Source organism: Zonotrichia leucophrys, chromosome 9 (genome assembly GCF_028769735.1).
Source record: "Zonotrichia leucophrys gambelii isolate GWCS_2022_RI chromosome 9, RI_Zleu_2.0, whole genome shotgun sequence".
In the NCBI taxonomy this organism is placed as follows: domain Eukaryota; kingdom Metazoa; phylum Chordata; class Aves; order Passeriformes; family Passerellidae; genus Zonotrichia; species Zonotrichia leucophrys.
Window position 1 is genome coordinate 3166631 of NC_088179.1, and position 6057 is coordinate 3172687.

Sequence of the window (6057 nt, forward strand, 5' to 3'; positions counted from 1 at the left end):
ATGAGTACCCCTGTAAATACCTGTAAGCCCCAACTATCGTGCAGTTGGAGAGAAAACTTCCTCCACTGTACCCAGCGCTGTATTGCTCATACTTTACCATATTAATTAATAAATTGATTGCTGCTTGAATATTGGCCTAGTCAAGCTTCTTATTTATAACAGCAGTGAGTGTGTTTTTATTGTCACCTGAGGGTGACCTCCCAAACTTTTGGTTTCCTGCTGTTACTGAGGGTGGGCCCTGCGTCGGCTTGCGAGGCACAGAGTGGGAAACCAGTGGGAAAATTCACGGGAGGTTTGTGTCTGAAAAGGATACAGAGGAGTCCTGTAACTTCATTTAAATAAAGGGAGAGGCCCTGGGGCATTTCCATCTTTCACATGGCTGGGGGACACAGCTCCATTTTTGTGCTAATTTCCCATCCTCATCACCCTCTTGCTCTCCCCATCAGCCAGGGTTCTCACAAGGCATTTCCTACATCCCTACTCTATGTCCCTCTCTACTATGTACCCTCCTTTCTTTTGTTTTTTAATGTAACAAAACACTGTTCATAACTCTGTTAAGACTTTGTTCTTTCTCTTTAAGTTCAGGAATTTACCATTCCTTGGCTGAGCAGCAGTCTGTGCCAATTTGTACCATTTTCTAGAGCTGAGAGTCTCTTCCATCACCTCCCTGTGTGTGACTCCCTGGCCATGCCTACAAGGAGTTTCACACGGTGTGCTTGCAAAGACACAGTCATCTTATTCTTCATAAAGCTCAGCTTTCTCTGTGTCCAATGGCCTCACAAAGTCTTCTCCATCAGCTGTGGAACATTTTGCAAAATACGCCAATGTAATGAAAAGTGTGTTAAATATATTTTGTGAAGTCCAGAGAGTTTTAAATAATGTGCTTCTTTAATTTTTAGGCATATAAAATCCAGTTTCTTGAGACATCAAAATGTCAGACATTAGGTTTAGAGTCCACCACAAAAATCCTGGTTTTTGTACTGATGAAAGGAAACACAAATTTTCCTCTGATCTGGCATCATGGTAAATAATAATAAATAGGATTGTGGAAAGCATTTTTAAGCTCTACTGTGTGAAATGCACATGCAAATGATGAAGCTTCACTCCTGCACAGAGGCCATGAGATGTACTTCAGATTTTTCGTTGCCTTTGCTGAAAGCTGACCAAGAGATGGTTTTGGCAGTGGGGCTTTGGTTTCAGACTGGGAGCAGAGTTTGCTCTGCTTTTGAGATTTAACTTCACTTAATAAAGTGGCAGTGTGGGAAATGCTGAAATTGAACTGAAACTGTGTGTGGTTGTGTATTTCTCCATGACATTTCCATGCTTGTCTTTGGTCCTGCTCTGTTCACATCAAGTTTCATTCTTCAACGACTTGCAATTTGAGATATTAGGGAACTATTACTGTTAGTGCCAGGGTGAGTCTTGTAATTTTTTAAAACAGGGAGAGTGTTGGATAAAGACTACTCAAGCAATTCCTTATACCATAAGGAGTCCAGACCATAGATGCTTAACTTTTAAAACTGTGGGATTATATAGTGATGAAAAATCAGATTAACAGTTTTGAAATGAACTAATGTGTATATAAATAATCTTTCTTACAAAAGAATCTAGAACTTAGTAGAAAAAGCAATTCCCCAACTCCCTTTGACAGACAAAATCCATTTAAAAAAACTTTATGATACTGTCATCCTGTGCATAATGGACCACTTATTTTGACTGACCACACTTACTAAACATATAAAGTTTTTCCTGAAAAGTAGTAGCTCCTCTTCCTAGAGTTTGCATTCCTGTTACATATTCTGTCAATATATAAGATTCCTTATAAAAGGAACCATTTCATTTATAGAAAAGACCAATCCAAAGGTTAAATTTTGTGCATCGGGTTGAAAAGTTAAAGATGACCTGGTGAGTGGGCACAAATTAATGAGGTTCCATTGGTCCCAGTGGGAGCTGAGGTTCTGTCCTTCACCAGTTTTGTTGTAAACTGCATCACAGCTGTGCACTTCTGGCTTGCTGCCTTTAAACATAAGGTTTCCAATTCACATTAGTTTTTAAGAAAATGTTTCATAAATAAAACGCTTTAGAACAGAATAATTTGCTGAAGGTAACAAACAGAGAGCTGGGTGTGATCCTAAGCTGAGTTCTCCATGAGCCCTCTGGAAGTGGGGGAAATTGCAAACCATGCCTGAGGTACAGTGGTGTAAAGGGATGATGTGGGCACCAGACATGAAGGTGTACAAGAGCTGAAGCACTGAGATGCTTCTCTGCAAGGGAAGAAAAAATGACCACAGAAAGTTCCCCAGCAACATGAAAGATGGGCTAATTAAACCCTGTCTTCCAGCAACCAAATAAAGACAAGGTTACTGGTACAGAATCAGGTCATGTTCTGACAATCACCTAAAGAGAATGGTTATCACTGGACTGGCTTCTACTCTTTATCACAGAATTATTTTCATAGGTTTCTGGCCTAGTTTCCGGGGGAATTTGGAGCAAGATGTTATTATGTTACTCTTATACTAGTATTAAGTAAAATGTAAATCAGAATACCCATGTCAAGGTGTGAAACTATAAGTATGGAATTCCAAACCAAAGTTGTTCCAGATGTTGTGAAGAAAATTTGGCATTTAATGCAGTCCTTGAGATGCAAAACTCCCGGGGTCTTAACCAGTTTGTGCACACTGAGGCTGTAGAATTAGGGCTTGTAATTGTAAATTAATAAATAATCTTTCAGTTCTTGGCATCTGCAGTTCAGGTCTAAAGATAATTCTGTTGGGATGAGATGGAGAAGAGAGACATGAGAGGAGTGTTCATTAACCTTTCCCCTCCACAGCAGAGTTAGAGAGCATTACCTTGAAGCTTTGCTGATATTCCCCTGGCTTCATCTGTACACAAGCAAAGGAAATACACAACCTTTATCTTGAACTTACTTAAGTGCTGCAGCTACAGCTGCTTTGAACATTACATCGAATATCACAAATAGAGGTGGGCAGGAAAATGTTGATTTCCTGCAAATGAAAATCATCCTGTTGGTTGAGTGCTGTTGGAATTAAAGGCAAACATTAGCAAATCCAGTATTACAGAGGCAAGCAGGAGGAATCAAAAGGCTAAACTGCAGTACAGAAACAAAGCAAAGCAGGCTCCAGTGTGCAGATTCCTCTGAAGTCACAGAAGATAAATGAGCTGAGGAGGTAGAGACAGAGCAGAATACAAAGCTTTGTCTAAAAGTCAAGAAATGAACCCAAACCAACTTAAAAAGGCTCAAAGAACAATCACAAAACTTTTTAACTTGGCTGCGAGGAGGGCTTATCTAGAACATAAAATACAAACACAGAAAGGGAGATAAACAAAATTTTTCACTTGTTTTAGGTTCCATGACCATCAAAACAGTCTTTGTTTTTTTTTGTCACAGGTGAACAGAATGAAATGTTTGGTTCATTTCTTTATGTTTTTAGAGAGTCTCTCACATGTGCATTTTAAAATGCTTTGGGTTCTTTTTTTCTCCCTCTCCTTAATCCTCCACTGTTTGTAAAGTTATGTCAATATGTATCAATTGTTTTTGTCATTTCACTTACTTGCTTGTATTTTAAATTTTAGTGGAGATAAAATAGCTTGTTTTGTTTGCAGAATGCTTCTGATGACATTCCATATTATCTTTCCAGCACAGTAAGTGGAATTACTGGCTGATAAAATCGTACAGTTGTTTGGTATTTTAATCACAATTTAAAACAATTTGCAGGGTTGTGTCTGGAGGTAGCAACAACAACAACATATAACAAGTCCAAGAGAAATTTTGTAAGATCATTAAAAAATCTATTTCTTAATATAAGAAATTTGATATTGTTTTTTCAAGTGCATTTTATGAAAGTATTTGGTGCCATTTGTGCATTCTGTGGGATTTCTGTTAGTGAATATTATCATGGTGCTGTGTTCTTCTGTAACCTACAGAATTTACCTGCAGGTATTTCTAATAATTGTACTGAAAACCACAGCACCATTTTGGTCAAATGTCAGCTTTCCTATACCTAAAGCTTCTGTATCATTGGAAGTTTGAGATGTAATAATTCTGCTGAGCTGAAAGTGGGAGTAATCCCATTACCAAAAGGAAACCATTCTTGTTTTCTTGGTATGACTCTGTTCTAATTCAGAAAGGACCAAGACAAAAAAGATACTGCTGCAGTAATCTGTAATAGATTTGTGCAGCAAAGGTGCTGTAACATGCCCAGCTGGAACGTGGGTAGCCAGCAGAGTTAGAACTTCTCTCTGTGCTCTTGTCCAACTCTGGCACTTGCTGGATCTCCGTGTGCCCTGTGCTGATGATTTAAATTAAATTGCATTTAGATCAAATGTGGCAGGAGTCAATATGGAAATGTATCATGGTGGCATGTTTGTTCTGGTAACTTTCTGACTGCAGAGTGCTCACTGATCCCTTGCACAGGTCACAGGTAGGGCACAGAGAAAGGAGATGAGTCCAGGACTGGAAAGCATTTGGGTTTATATAAAATTTGGTATCTGACACATTTTCCTTTGGAAAAAGTACAGAGAGGATTTTGTGTCCTTTCAATGCAGACCAAAGACTAATTTCAAACCTTGAAGGTTTGTTGTGAACCAGAGCTGGCATTTTTTTGGGAGCTCTGTAAATTTAAGAATAGCTTCTCTATAACACTGAATTGTGGTGTAATGTAGAAAAACTGAGTATAATATATGGCTTTCATTATTGCTTTTCTGAGAGGAATTGCTGCAAAGGCACATCATTTCCCCACTCTCAGAAATGGAGGTACTCCAGTCTTTGATTCTGCTGCCACAGCCACACAGGCTTGCTGAAATACTCAAGTTTGTTGCTATTTTCTGATAGCAAACCATACTTGCAGGTTTCTGCCCCCCATGTCACCTCCTTTTCCTCTCCTGGAGTTGTCAGGAGGAAATTAAGAGAATTTTTCCTGTCCTAGAACTGATCTCCAGTGAGTACAGTGGGATTTATGTGGACAAACAAAGTGGTTGGGAGAGTGTGGGGTTTGTGTTTTGGGGAGGCACTGCAGGGTGGCTGTTCCCACAAGGAATTCCCTCTGTGTCCCACAGTGCTGGTGCTCTGGCTCTCAGCAATGTCACCAGGCCATGGCAGCCAGATGCCTGCCTTCCCTGGGTACCTGCTGCTGCATCCTCCTCAAGGACTGTTGAGGCACAACATGGCTTGAATTTCAAAAAGAAATAAATTACTTTTTTGTTCATATTTGTACACTTTTTAAAAGACATGTGACGTGGGAACCCAGGACATCCCTCTGGCTGTCCAGGATGGCCAGGACCCCTGCCAGGGGGGTCAGAGACCCTGGCACAGAGCCCGAAACACCTGTGGGTTTGATTATGACCCATGGAGCAAATTACCAACCTTAGATGAAGGCAGCAAGCCACAACAGTTTAGGTAGAGTAATAGTGAAGTTATCACAGGGTGGAAAAGTAGATTTTGGGGTTTCTGGAATGGGGGTTCAGGAGGCAAGATGGAGGGAACTGGGTGTGCCCAGCCTTTCTCCTTCTTCTTCTTGGCCTCCATCTTCTGCTGTGATGGTGGCACTGACAGATGGTTTAGAGTAGCAGCTCACTGTCTAACACAGGTGATAGGTATTGAAAAGTAATTGTAAACATTGTACATGTAGTTTTTAATATAAAGACATAACACTGCCCTGGGGGCAGGCAGAGTGCCAGGAACTGTCCTGCTGGATGGACCTGGGCAAGGCAGGAGGAAATTTTTTATAGATAAGAAACAATAAACAACCTTGAGACTGAGAAATGAAGAGCTCTGACTCCTTCTTCAAGCACCAGGCTGGGAAAAGAGACTTTTAACATTCTCGGGCTTGCAGTGACCCAAAAAGACCCCGAGAATGTGATATTGTACTTTAGAGAATAAAAATTCAATGTGCCACGAACATCACATTTTACCCATTTTTTTACCAGTTTTTCTGTTATCTTCGTCAGCTAGATGATTTCTTTCTCTCACTCCTCACCAGTTTAGTTTATAGTGACTTGGCTAGAAGATTATTTAATCTGTTTTATATAACTTTGAAA